Genomic DNA, 15603 nt, shown 5'->3' on the forward strand with positions numbered 1-15603 from the left:
CTCTGACTCAATCTGAGTAAGAACTCCCTCATCTGACTTGCGATCAGATTTGAAAATAAAGAAGATTTATTTCCTCTTTTGTTCTCACCCAAAATCAGGTCTTTTTCTTTGTTGCTCATTTCCAGGATGGGAACTTTAGGCGTAATGATATTGTTAACCCCACGTCGCTGAGCTGTGGAGGAAGCGAACAATCTACCATGGTGGAGGCACAAGCATGGCATGGTAGCGTAGTGGCTTGCATAACGCGGTTACAGCGCCCGCAAACTGGGTTCAATTCCCACCACTGTCTGTAAGGAGCTTGCACGTTCTCCGCGTGACTGTGTAGGTTTCCTCTGGGTGTTCTGGTTTCCTCCCACATTCCATACATGTATGAGTTAGTAAGTTATTCAGTCAGGTGGATGTGATTGGATGGCACAGGCTCTTTAGGCCAGAAGGGCCTACAACCATGCTGCATCTCTGAATAAAAATAAAACAAAATAATAAGAGACAGCAGACACTGGAGTCTGGAGCAACTATCTACTGGGTTCAGATGAAAGGACTTGACTGCCCATTTTCCTCTACATATGCTGCCTGAACGATTGAGTACTTCCGACACTGTCTGGTGCTTTAATCTATGACGGTGACTGGTCTGAAGAATCAGGTTTATTATCACTGACATATTCTTGATATTTATTGCTTATTTTTTATTATTCTTATTCTTGTACTCTTATTTTTTCCTTAGCCGAAGCTGGTAAAACCTGAGGGACGAGAATAGCCAAGCACACTCATTTCTCAATTGCTAGGAACTTTCGGACTATTCAACTGGTGTTTAGTATTGTGGCTTTCTGAAGATTTACATAAATATTGCTGTCCAGGCTGAATTGTTTAATGCTATTGTGTAGTGACTTTGGAATGATGTATTTGTAGATATTACTATCAGGACAATGGATACCCTGTTCATGTTCCATAGACTTTCAATTTCCTCTTTTAATTCAGTATATTTCTCTCATATTTCACTTATTGATTTCCGTATGTTATGTGTGCTTGGAATGGCTATATCCATTAAGTAATTTGTTCTTGCTTGTTTATCCTCCATTATTATATCCAGATGGTTATTATGGATTGTTCTATCTGTAATAATGGATCTAATAATTGATCAGTTGTAATATAATTTATTATTATTATTATTATTTCTTCTTCCTTTTTATAATTATTTGTACATTGGTGCAGTCTTTCCTTGATTCTGTGACAGTTATTGGATTTATTGAGTATGCCCACAAGAAAATGAATTTCAGGTACATATATGTACTTTGATAATACATTTACTTTAAAATTTGAACTTTCGTATGTCATGAAATGTGTTGTTTTGTGTTCGCAGTGCAGTGAAAAACGTAACAAATTACTAGACATCATAATAAAAATATATAAATAAATAGTAACAAAGAGGAATATTCAGGTAATGTTCATGGGTTCATAGACAGTTCAGAAATCTGAAGGTGGAGGGAAAAAAACTTTTCCTAAAACATTGAGTGTGTCCTTTTAGGTTCCTGTACCTCCTCCCTGATAGTAGCAATGAGACATGGGCATATCCTAGATGCTAAAGGTCCTTAATGATGGATGCCGCCTTCTTGAAGCAGTGCCTTTTGAGAATGTCCTTGATAGTGGGGAGGCTATTGCCTGTGATTGAACTGGCTGAGTCTACAACACGCTGCGACCCCTTTCGATCTTGTGCATTGGAGCTGCCGGCTAAGGTGCTGATGCAACCAGTCCAAATACTCTCCATGATACCTCTGCAGAAACTACATTGACCTTATTGATCACAATGGATAAGGAGAGCAGGTTTACTTTCCTAATGGCATGCGAGAAGATTGGTTTTGATGGCAATCCCACCATTTCCTGCAGACAGTTGGAATCACAATCAGAATTATTATCACTGACTTACATGGCATGAAATTTGCTGTCTTGTAGCAGCCGTACTGTGCAAAGAAATAAAATTACTTAATTAAAAGATAAATAAATGCTGCAAAGGAATGAGTAATGAGGTACTGTTCATGGTTTCGTGGACTTGGTGGCTGAGGGAAGAAGTTCTGAATCAGAATCAGGCTTATTATCACTGACATAAGTTGTGAAACTTGTTTTGTGGCAGCAGTACTGTGCAGACATAACAAATACACACCATGGTAACATAGCAGTTACTTATTTATTGACATACAGTACGGAATAAGCCCTTCCAGCCCTTCAAGCCACGTCCCCAATTTAACCCTAGCCTAATGACAGGACAAAGTTCAATGACCAATTAACCAAATGGTACACCTTTGGACTGTTGGATGAAACTGGAGAAGTTGGAGGAAACCCATGCAGTCACAGGGAGAACGTATAAACTCCTCAAGGCAGTTACTTCTGAATCATGATGATTGTGTCTTCAGTCTCCTGTACTTCCTCCCTGATTATAGTAAAGAACCTTCTTGCAGCTCCGCCTTTTGAAGATGTCCTTGATGATGGTTATTGAGCTTAAATTTAATTTGAGATGTTATTGATTGATTCAATCAATCTCCACATTAAAGACTCAAAGTGCATTTTTTATCAAAGTATCAATACAGTACACAACCCTGAGATTCATCTTCCCACAGACAGCCACAAAGCAAAGAAAGAAAACCATGGTAAACATTCAAAGAAAAACATCAAACCTCCAATGCTTAAAAAATCGCACAAACAGCAAAAAAAAAGAGCAAAAAACACAGAATATTAAACACCAAACCACAAATCACCGAACCAGTCCAGGCTTATTCAGTTCAGATCAATATTGTCGTTCATTAACCTACCACAGTTTAGATAAAATTCGAGGCCTCCTGGAGTTACCCACTAACAGCACTACTATCCTTCATTACCTAGTGAGGAATTCGCGTCAAAAACTGCAGATCACTGCACTGAAATAATAACCACTAAAAAAACAGGCTCACCTCTAAATTTCTGTTTTAAAATAGGAGGCAGAAATGTTTAGTCAGGGAATTCCAGAACTTGTTATGCAGTATCTTATTTTATATCAGCAGTTTAGAGAAAATAGTTCAAAGCAAATATTCTGGAGATTGCAGTGAGCTACAATCTGTATGATATCTAACTACCAGAAGAGATGGAAATTGCTCAAACTACTTTCACAGTCTCTAGTTCTTCTAATAATAATACTTGATTACCATTGCCCCTGAGGAAGGGTGAACGTCTGTCTGATAGTGTAGATAATACGTCTGGCTGCTGTGGAATATTGCTGGCTCAGCAATCATGGCAGAACCTAATTTTATTTCAGCAGCTCCCTGGGTCAATCCTGTGCCTGACCTCAAACTGCAAAGCTGAAGTTCAATGCTGACAAAAATGAGATATCCTGTTGGTATTCTGGCACAGCGAGATGTCCATGAGGGAATGCTGCCTACTGGCACATTCCAGGCTGCAGGAGTACGTGCTGAGAGATGCTCTGAAGCTTAGCACAGCCAACGCAAAAGCTCCAGTGTTGCTGGATCTTGAGAACCTGAATTATAGGAAAAGACTTTATTCTCTGGAATAAAGTCGATAAAGGACAGGAAATTTAATAGTGGTATACAAAATTATCCTCCAAAAGGGCCACAGCCTTGTCATAGTGTTTGGAGGCTTGTGTGCCTCAATGGCCTGGAGAGCTATGTTGGCTAGGGTCAGGGATTTAATGCTTTGGCTCTTGGTAGGGTCACACGTGCCAAACAATTCAAAGGGTAGAGGCCAGACTAAAAGTGGTCCACTGTTCCTGTAGGATCAGGAGTTCAGCTCAGAGCTGACAATCCTGACTGGTCTAACAAAACTGTTATGGAAACAGCAATGAAGAATGCTTCTACATCTGAATGTGATGGTATTCCGGAGTCTCCACCTGGGACTTGCATGACAGACACTAGTGGAAACTGAAAGGAAGCTACTGACATGATGAAGGAAACCCAAACTCAACCAGAGATGGAAGACCTTCATTTCTGTCCTAAGCACCAGCGACATAATGGGCAGTAAGATTTTTGAGGGTTACGGATAGGGTTGGATGGTGGGTTAGAGACACGTCTCTACCGCAGGAGGTGTAAGGCATTCCTTCCCTCTGCTAGCCTACAGGTCACCTTTCGGCAAAGCGTAGCACCTGCTTAGCGTCCCCACATCCCCTGATCAGGGTCACATGAAGCCATGGATGGTCATATGAGCAGATGGTTAATATGCCACCACTGAAGCCAGGTAGACTCTGAAGAGTATTGTTCATGACTGGGGTCACACATCTTGTAAAGACACTGTCCAGAAGAAGGCAATAGCAAACCACTTCTGTAGAAAATTTTGCCAAGAACAATCATGCTCAAAACCATGATCAGCCAAGTTAATGACATGGCATGCAAGGATAATGATGTTTCCCAGCAATCATGAGTTATCATGCGCCAGTGAGGTAAGCACCCTTCCAGTGCCAGGAGGCTAATGCATTAAACACAGAGGACTGATAGTTAGTGCCATTGTTTGCAGTACAGCAGGTTGAAGTTTTCCATAACTTTCAGTGTTCTGTGCACTGGGACTGGAATACTTGATCGAGACTTTCCACAACCTGCTTAACATTCCAAAACACTGCATGCCACAATGACAATTTTATAATCCATCACTGACTGTTTACCCGGTGTTGTCACAAAGCACAGATGCCTCCCTTTCACAAAGTAGACAGGACCCGATTCTTTCACTGGGGCTCGTGTTGCCATTTGTCGTTTTCATCGGGGAACAACTGGACCATTGTTTTGCGATCAATAAGGTGATTCATCTGGGCAAGACGTATTTTTATCTGCTTTATAGCAAGCCTTTGACAGGAGAAGCACCCAGAGGGATGGATACAAGGTGAAATTTCTATTCAAACCATCACTGTGGCTGTCAAGTGTGGATTAGTCAGCAGCACGCCCAACTGTGAGTCAGCCTGACTGAAGGAAGTTGCATATTAAGATGACTTAAGTTAGAATCAGAATCAGGTTCATTATCATCGGCATATGTCATGAAGTGTGTTGCTTTCCTCATTAGAGGAAGGATATGAAAGATTCAGAGAGGTTGCAGAGGAGATTTGCCAGCTTGCTGCCTGGACCAGAGAGCACGCCTTATGAGAAGAAGTTGAGCACGTTAGGACTTCTCTCTTTGGCATGAAGTAGGATGAGAGGTGATTTAATAACTGTACACAAAATGATAAGAGGCATAGATCAGATAATTCAGAACTTTTCCCAGGGTAGAAATGGCTAATATGAGGGGGTGGATCATTTTATGGTGTTTGGTGGGAATGTCAGAAGTATGTTTTTTTACACAGAGTGGTGGGTGTGCCTTGCTCAGAGTGGGAGTAGAAGCAGGTATATTAAAGAAACTCTTATATGGGTACATGGATGCTAGAAAAATGTAGGGCTATATATGTAGGAGGGAAAGGCTAGACTGATCTTACCTACTGTTCGTTACACTGTTTAGTGCGCAACGAAAATTCTCCAGTTCTGGTGATGTTCAGGGCTTCCTTCATCAGGTCAGTAGCTCCCTCTTGGATTTCGCTACTGTCAGTTACGCAAGTTACGGCTGGAGCCTCAGGAATACCGTCACACTCAGATGTTAAAGAATTATACATTGCTGTTCCCGTAACAAATTTGTTTTACCAGTCATGGTTGTTAGCCCTGAGCTGAACCCCTGAACCTGAAGGATTAGTGGACTACTCTTAGTCTGTCCTCTGTCCTTTGACATGTTTGACATGGGTGACCCTACCAAGAGCCAAAGCATAAAGTCCTGACTCCAGCCAACAAAGTTCTCCGAGTCATTGAGGCATGCTGGCCTCCAAACCACAACAAAGGTTGTGATCCTCTTGCAGGAGCTTGCTCTTAGGGGAGGTTAAAAAATTATGGGCTAAGGGGTCTGTACTCTACTGTCATATTCTATGTTCTGTGTTCTGTACAATGCAATACATGAAAAATTATGATAAATTACCAAACAAAATATATAAAAAATAAATATGTAACTGGGTGACCATCAGATCTTGTTCAGTATCGTTAAAGTGTACTTAGGCATCCATCCGGGTAATGCTAGAGTAGTTGTCTGTGCCTTTAAGGGAGATGGTGATGTCATTACGCACGCGTGAGATAGTGGTTAAACCATTTTGTTTTCTGCTGAAGACGCTGGTGGGGCGTTGGAATTGAGTTCCTCCCTGAGACTGGGCATGCTGAGGAAAGGTGAGCATTAATTGACAATATCCATGTAAGTTTGTTTATTCTTGTTCGTGAATCGAGAATATCGGTAATTTGACATGTTTTACATGTGGATGTTTCAGATTTCCACGAGTGAAGAAATTGATGCTGGGTAGCGTGGCTTATACAAAGTTCCTCACCAGCCAAGTAGGTCAGTCTTCCTGTAATTTAACTACCAGACAATACCTTGTCAAAGTTGTGCCAAAGTGTACCTTTTGTCTAACTTTATTGTATCAGGACTGATTGTGCATGTAACAGCGTAACGTGAATGTTTAGTCACTGTCGGAAGTTCAGCATGCGTGTACTAAAAAGTAGTAGACATCTTAGATGAGATGTATTCGCTTACATTTTTCGTTGCTATGTATAAGATACAGGGCTGGGGGGATTCTAATGTTTGTATTGTGTTCCTTCACGATTGCCACGTATTAGTTCTGTATTAGTTTTGTGCGGTTTTCTTTATGTATCTTTATACTGTATACACAATTGGCCGCTACACAAGGGTGTGAACCGAAAGTTAAACTGAGATTGTAACAGCAAGGACTGGTTGTAAATTTGTTCGTTTTGCTTTGCAACCCTCTTCCGGCACTTAAACATCTAAAACAGATAAAGGAATTAAAACCCGTTAAAGTATTTGTTGTTCTGAGCATGTACTTTTCCCCAGGCTACAAATATCTAGTGCAAGAAGGGAGCAAAATCGTCGGGAAATGTTCATGGGCTCATGGAAAAAGAAATGGGAGTAGCAATTAAAAATGCCTGGTACTATTTGAATGAGACTGTGGGAATTCTGATCCAGCAGTCAGTCACATGGTAATTAGACTCTCCAGCACAGTTATTTTGTGTGGAGCACAATCAGCTTCCAATCTGAGACTTATCTGAGAGGAACAATTTCCCACCTACACCCTCCTCAAAGTGCCGACCAGTTTGAAACACCATTCCCACCTTTGGACTTTTCGTCCTCTCACTTCTCATGCGAACTGTGGCATTGTGGTGCAGCAAGTGCTTCCTCATTTTGGGTTTGATCCTGACCTCTGTGGTGGTGTTCACACACTCTCCATTGGGGGCAGGTTGGAGGTGGAATAGTTCTCTTCCCACGTCCTAAAGATCTGCCAATTAGTTCTCCCTTCCCACTCAGGACTTGTCGCTACACAGTCTTTGTTCTCCCTCTCCACTATCTTGTGTAATTTATGCATAATTCATATTCTATGTGCCTTTTGTACCTATGTGCCAGTGTGGCTGCTGCAAACAAGAGTTTTATTATACTTGAACTGCACAGTACTTCAAGATTCAAGATTGCTTCTTATCATTTTTCAAGACACGAGCGCGAAGGAGAATGAAACGATTGTTACTCCGGATCCGATGCAGCATTAAGACCATAAGAGATAGGAGGACTGGGCAATTCGGTCCATCGAGCCTGCTCCACCATTCCATCATGGCTGATTTATTAACCCTTCCAACCTCATTCTCCAGTCTTCTCCCTGCAAATGTTTGACACTCTTACTAATCAAGAACTCATCAACTCCTGCCTAAAATATACCTAGGCCTGCGCAGCCGCCTGTGGCAATGAATTCCACAGATTCACCACCCTCCGGCAAAATAAATTTTTCCTCATCTCTGTTTTAAAAGTTCAGGTCCCTCTGGTCCTAGACTTCCCACCTTAGGAAATATTCTTTCCGCATCCACTCTGTTGAGGCCTTTCAATAGTTGATTCAATACGTGCTTCAAGGCCACAACCGTCGTCCCCATGCCGAAGAAGTCTTCAGTGTCCTGCCTCAATGATTCCCGTGCCGTTGCACTCACATCCGTCATCATGAAGTGTTTCGAGAGATTCACCATGAGGCACATCAAGACCCTGCTGACCCCCTCACTGGACAGTTCGTGTACTGTCCCAACTGTTCAAAAGATGATGCCATTGCCATCACCCTCTACCTGGCCTTAACCCATCTAGACAAAAAAGACATGTACGTTCGAATGCTGTTCATAGACTTCAGTTCAGCATCCAACACAATCATTCCTCAGAAACTGATTGGAAAGCTGAGCCTACTGGGCCTGAGCATCTCCCTCTGCAACTGGATCCTAGACTTCCTGACTGGGTGACCTCAGTCAGTCTGGATTGGAAGCAGCATCTCCAACACCATCACACTGAGCACGGGGGCCCCCCAGGGCTGTGTGCTCAGTCCACTGCTGTTCACTCTGCTAACCCACGGCTGTGCTGCAACACACAGCTTGAACCACATCATCAAGTTCACCCGATGACACGACCGTGGTGGGTCTCATCAGCAAGAATGATGAGTCAGCATACAGAGAGGAGGTGCAGCAGCTAATGGACTGGTGCAGAGCCAACAACCTGTCTCCGAATGTAAACAAAACAAAAGAGATGGTTGTTGACTTCAGGAGGACACGGAGCAACCACTCCCCGCTGAACATCGACGACTCCTTCGTAGAGATTGTTAAGAGCAGCAAATTTCTTGGTGTTCACCTGGCGGAGAATCTCACCTAGTCCCTCAACACCAGCTCCACAGCAAAGAAAGCCCAGCAGCATCTCTACTTTCTGCAAAGTTTGAGAAAAGTCCATCTCCCGCCCCCCCCCCCCCCCCCCCACCTTCACCACATTCTACAGAGGATGTATCAAGAGCATCCTGAGCAGCTGCGTCACTGCCTGGTTCGGAAATTGCACCATCTCGGATCGCAAGACCCTGCAGTGGATAGTGCGGTCAGCGGGAAGATCATCGGGGTCTCTCTTCCCACCATTACAGACATTTCCACTACACGCTGCATCCATAAAGTAAACAGCATTATGAAGGACCCCACGTACCCCTCATACAAACTTTTCTCCCTCCTGCCATCTGGCAAAAGGCACCAATGCATTCAGGCTTTCATGACCAGACTATGTAGCAGTTTCTTCCCCCAAGCCATCAGACTCCTCAATACCCAGAGCCTGGACTGACACCAACCTACTGCCCTCTACTGTGTCTATTGTCTTGTTTATTATTTATTATTATTTATTGTAGTGCCTGCACTGTTTTGTGCACTTTATGCAGTCCTGAATAGGTTTGTAGTCTAGAATAGTTTTTGCATTTTTTCTTACGTAGTTTTTGTATTGTTTCATGTAGCACCATGGTCCTAGAAAACTGTCTCATTTTTACTATGTTCTGTACCAGCAGTTATGGTTGAAATGACAATAAAAGTGACTTGACTTGACTTGATGAAAAGGAACACAGTAAGTATGTATAATTATAAAAGCAACCCTAAAAAACAATGGACAAGTGAAGTGGCAGTGCATGGGGGGTGTGACGAAGATTGCTGAGGGGCTAGGGAGAGCAGTAGATGTAGTGGTAGTGGTGTGGTGGGATGGATTAGTGGGTGGAGGTGTTGATCAGCCTGACGGCTTGGGGAAAGTAGCTGTTTTTGAGCCTGCTTATCTCAGCGAGAGTGCTGCGTAGCCTCTTCCCTAAAGGGGGTTGGGACAAACAGTCCATAAGGAGGGTAGGTGGGATCCTTCGTGATATTGCTGGCCTTCTTCTGCCACCTTTCCATATACTCTGTGTGATGGTGGGTAAATTGATGCCAATGATGCATACTTGTGCACATAACAATAACCCTCCCTTTCTCCCAGAGTCCACGGTCCTCTTCTATCAGATTCCTTCTCTTTCAATCCTTTACCTCTTCTACCTTTCACCTCCCAGCTTCTTTCTTCATCCTCCCTCCCCTACCCACCTACCTTCCCTCTCACCTGGCCTCACCTATCACCTGCCAGATTGTACTCCTTCCCTCCCCTCCTCCACCCCAACCTTCTTATTCTGTCTTCTTCACCATTCCTTTCTCATCCTGATGAAAGGTCTCGGCCGGAAACATTGAATCTTTATTCCCCTCAATAGATGCTGCCGGACCTGTTGAGTTCCTCCAGCACTTTATGTGTGTTACTCCCAATAAACTTGACTTGAAGTTGAGCTTGGTTACATTGTACCTTAAACAGGGAGACCAACACTGTACGCAGTACTCCAGGTATGATCTCGCCTTTGTCAAATACAACAAAACACCCCTACTTTTTTTATTCACAGTAAACAATTTCATGTCGTTAGCTTCCTTAATTACTTGTTATACCTGCCAACTAGCCTTTTGCAAATGATATACAAGGAAACTCAGGTCCCTGAACATCATAGAGCTCTGCAATTAAGTTCCCAGATAATGTGCAGAGCTTATAATCACTTCTTACAACAGCCAGCTGAGAAGGGTTTTGGAAAGAGATATTTCCTGTTTGTATCGTGTTTATTTTTATAAGCACGAGTTAATAATAGCACAGTCTGCCTCTCGTGACTGCTATTCGAATCCCGATCTCAGCTGACACCACGGTTAAAGGCAATAGCTAGTTCTGTGCAAATGGAGATTTACAATAATATGAGAACTTTAGATACTGAAGACAGAGAAAACATGATTTCATTGAATAATAGTTCAAGGCACAGATTTAAGAAGAAAGTTCTAGATTAGACACTTGATCCTGTTCTAACGTTCCATAAATTCCCAGCAAACCATCAAATTTAACACACTGTTATGTTACAGAGAAGATGGAGGAGTGATGGAATAGGACCATGGAATTACACTTGCTGGCCACCTTAGTAGGTACAGCAGTGGAACCCAGTGTGATCTTCTGTTACTATAGCCCATCCACCTCAAGATTTGACGTGTTGTGTATTCAGACATGCTCTTCTGCACACAGCCGTTGCAACGCATGATTACTTGAGTTACTGTCGCCTTCCTGTCAGCCTGAGCAAGGCGGCCATTTTCCTCTGACCTCACTCATTAGCAAAGCATTTTTGCCCACAAAACTACACTCATGATTTTTTTTTTGCTTTTCACACCATTCTCTGTAAACTCTAGACAGTGTTGTGCATGAAGATCCTAAGTGATCGGCAGTTTCATGCCACCCTGTCTGACACCAAAGATCATTCCTGGTCAAAGTCTATTTTTTCCGCATTCTCATTTCTTCCCCATTCTAATGTTTGTTCTAAGCAGCAACTGAACCTCTTGACAATGTCCACATGTTTTTATGTATTGAGTTGCTGCAACCTGATTGGCTGATTAGATACTACTGAGCTGGTGTACAGGTGTACCTAATAACATGGTCACTTAGTGTATGTACAATCACCTGTTTTCCTGTAAACCTTTAGTCATTTTTAGTATGTTTAGTTTTATATCTCTGCAGTCTTTTTGTCTACAAAGCTGAAGTCTGATGTGGGGATAAGTTGTCGATGAAGTAAAGCGCTTGTTATATTTTAAGAGACTGTCAGAAAGAGAAAAAATATATACAAATATATGAATATAAAAGCTATGAAATAAACATTCACAAAGTTGGCAAAATTCCAGACCACAATGCACAAAGTTCACTACGCAACCAACTAGTGTCGGGATTTCCTCCCTCCATTACAAATGAGTGTCTATCATAACAACCAATCAGCTGACTGATAAGTATATAAATGCCAAACATTCGGAGGACACACCACAATTAACAGCGTACTGATAATGTCTCCTCACATGGTGACGAAACATTTGCAAGTAAATTGCCAAGATCGGAGAACAATTCAACCCAACCACCAAACGCCCGAGCTGGTCATACACAGAATAAGTGTGAGAAGTGAAGTCAAGAGGTTCTGCAGAATCAGGAATCTAAAACAAAAAATATATCTCTGGTAGAAGTCAGCAGGTTATGCATCGGTGGATGTGCAAAGTGTATATTAAGGCTTTCTGTCAACACTCAGCATCAGGATTGAGGTGGAACAGGAAAGATTGCCAGCGTAGTGACGTAGAAGGAGGGTTTTGGGGTAGAGACATGCAGGTGGTGGGTGGAATCAGATGGGGAGGCGATGACGGGCAGGTGGAACCAGGTGGGGGAGCTAAAACCTGTAAGATAATTTTGAGTCGAGACCCTACAATAGGACTGAGAAATAAAAAGAAACATCACCATTATGCAGCAGGTCAAAGAAGGCTAATATAGAGCTTGATAGAAGGTAGAGGTTCAAACCACAGAGGTGCAGAGGGACTTAAGAGGCTTTGTGCAAGACTCCCAGAAGATTAAATAACAAATTTTTTTTTGTTAAAAGAAATTACAAGTTGAGTCTACGGTAAAGAAAGCAAATACAAGGTTGGCATTTATTTCAAGGGGAATAAATAGAAAGTAAAAGCAAGGAGATAATGCTGGGTATTTATGAGACACTAGTCAGGCCGCACTTGAAGTACTGTCAACAGTTTTAGGCCCCATATCTCAGAAAGGGTGTGTTGTCATTGGAGAGAGCCCGGAGGAGGTTCATAAGGATGATTCCAGGAATGAAGGAGTTAACATATGAGGAGGATTTGCAGCTTTGGGCCTGTACTCACTGGATTTAGAAGAATGCAGGCGGCGGGTGGGGGGGGGGGGAAGAATATACTGAATGTTGAAAAGTCTAGATAGGGTGGACGTGGAGAGGATGTTTCTTATGGTGGGGGTATCCAGAACTAGAGGGCACAGCCTCAAAATTGAGGGGTGACCCTTAGGAACAGTGGTAAGGAGGAATTTTTTTTTTTAGCCAGAGTGTAATAAATCTGTGAAATGCTTGCCACAGACTGCGGTGGAGGCCAGGTCCTTGGGTATATTAAAGATGGAAGTAGATCATTTCCTGATCGGTCAGGGCATCAAAGGATATGGGCAGAAGGCAGATGTATAGGATTGAGTGGGATCTGGGATCAGCCACGATGGAATGGCAGAGCAGACTCGATGAGCTGAAAGGTCTAACTCTGCTCCTATGTCTTATGGTCTTATGGTAGTTCCACAATAAACTTAGTCCTAGTGCTTAAGCCATTCCGCAAACCCTAATCTTACCATTCTCTCAACTTCCCCTCCCATCAGGCAGAAGATACAAAAATTTGAAAGCACGGACCATCAGACTCAAGAGCCATTTCAATCTTATTGTTTTAGGATATTAACTGCCTCCCTAGTGTGATAAGGTAGAATCTTGACCTCACAATCTACCTTGTTATAATCTTGTGTCTTATTGTCTACAGGCCTTGCACATTCCCGGGAGCTGTTACACTTTATTCTGGATTATATTATAGCTTCACCTCTTGCTACGTCAATGTATTGTATAATAAATTGAACTGTGTAAACAGTAAGCAAGACAAGCTTGTCACTGTACCTCAGTACATGTGACAATAATAAACCAGTTAAGACAAATTGGTTAAGACAAATGTAGGTCCCTTACAGTCAGAAACAGGTGAATTGATCATGGGGAACAAAGACATAGCAGACCAATTGAATAACTACTTTGGTTCTGTCTTTACTAAGGAGGACGTAAATAATTTTCCGGAAATAGTAGGGGACAGAGGGTCCAGTGAGATGGAGGAACTGAGGGAAATACATGTTAGTAGGGAAGTGGTGTTAGGTAAATTGAAGGAATTAAAGGCAGATAAATCCCCAGGGCCAGATGTTCTGCATCCCAGAGTGCGTAAGGAAGTAGCCCAAGAAATGGTGGATGCATTAGTGATAATTTTTCAAAACTCTTTAGATTATGGATTAGTTCCTGAGGATTGGAGGGTGGCGAATGTAACCCCACTTTTTAAAAAAGGAGGGAGAGAGAAACCGGGGAATTATAGACCGGTTAGCCTGACATTGGTGGTAGGGAAAATGCTAGAATCAGTTATCAAAGATGTGATAACAGCACATTTGGAAAGCGGTGAAATCATCGGACAAAGTCAGCATGGATTTGTGAAAGGAAAATCATGACTGACGAATCTCATAGAATTTTTTGAGGATGTAACTAGTAGAGTGGATAGGGGAGAACCAGTGGGTGTGGTATATTTGGATTTTCAAAAGGCTTTTGACAAGGTCCCACACAGGAGATTAGTGTGCAAACTTAAAGCACACGGTATTGGGGGTATGGTATTGATGTGGATAGAGAATTGGTTGGCAGACAGGAAGCAAAGAGTGGGAATAAACGGGACCTTTTCAGAATGGCAGGCAGTGACTAGTGGGGTATCACAAGGCTTGGTGCTGGGACCCTAGTTGTTTACAATATATATTAATGACTTAGAAGAGGGAATTAAATGCAGCATCTCCAAGTTTGCAGATGACACGAAGCTGGGCAGCAGTGTTAGCTGTGAAGAGGATGCTAAGAGGATGCAGGGTGACTTGGATAGGTTAGGTGAGTGGGCAAATTCATGACAGATGCAATTTAATGTGGATAAATGTGAGGTTATCCACTTTGGTGGCAAGATCAGGAAAACAGATTATTATCTGAATGGTGGCCGATTAGGAAAAGGGGAGGTGCAACGAGACCTGAGTGTCATTGTACACCAGTCATTGAAAGTGGGCATGCAGGTACAGCAGACGGTGAAAAAGGTGAATGGTATGCTGGCATTCAAAGCAAGAGGATTTGAGTACAGGAGCAGGGAGGTACTACTGCAGTTGTACAAGGCCTTGGTGAGACCACACCTGGAGTATTGTGTGCAGTTTTGGTCCCCTAATCTGAGGAAAGACATTCTTGCCATAGTACAAAGGGAGTACAAAGAGGGATCACCAGATTGATTCCTGGGATGGCAGGACTTTCATATGACGAAAGACTGGATCGACTAGGCTTATACTCTCTGGAATTTAGAAGATTGAGAGGAGGTCTTACTGAAATGTATAAAATTCTAAAGGGATTGGACAGGCTAGATGTAGGAAGATTGTTCCCGATGTTGGGGAAGTCCAGAACGAGGGGTCACAGTTTGAGGATAAAGGGGAAGCCTTTTAGGACCGAGATGAGGGAAAACTTCTTCACACAGAGAGTGGTGAATCTGTGGAATTTTCTGCTACAGGAAACAGTTGAGGCCAGTTCATTGGCTATATTTAAGAGGGAGTTAGATATGGCCCTTGTGGCTAAAGGGATCAGGGGGTATGGAGGGAAGGCAGGTACAGGGTTCTGAGTTGGATAATCAGCCATGATCATACTGAATGGCGGTGCAGGCTCGAAGGGCCAAATGGCCTACTCCTGCACCTATTTTCTATGTTTCTCTGTAAACCAATTCCAATTCCAACAGAATGCTATACAGTTCAGAACATCATTTGCTTGTGGTTATTGTTTACAAGATTTTTTTTGTTTCACTGCAGTATTGGGGTGCTTGATGGTTTTTCTTTTTATGGGTTCTTTTGGGTTTCTTTGTTTCGTGGGTGCTTGTTAGGAGGCGAATCACAGTGTTGTATAATATACTCATACTTTGATGATAAATGTATTTTGAACTTTGAACTAGAACATAATGAACCACCACTTGTATAACCACAGACGCTTTTTTTGTACTGCTATCTCATTTTTCTGTCGTTTTTCTTAAGTCTTGTCTAGGTTAGGTGTAATTTTTGTTCTGTCTGTTGATGTGGGCACGTCGC

The sequence above is a fragment of the Mobula birostris genome, chromosome 7 (genome assembly GCF_030028105.1).
Source record: "Mobula birostris isolate sMobBir1 chromosome 7, sMobBir1.hap1, whole genome shotgun sequence".
Taxonomy (NCBI): Eukaryota; Metazoa; Chordata; class Chondrichthyes; order Myliobatiformes; family Myliobatidae; genus Mobula; species Mobula birostris.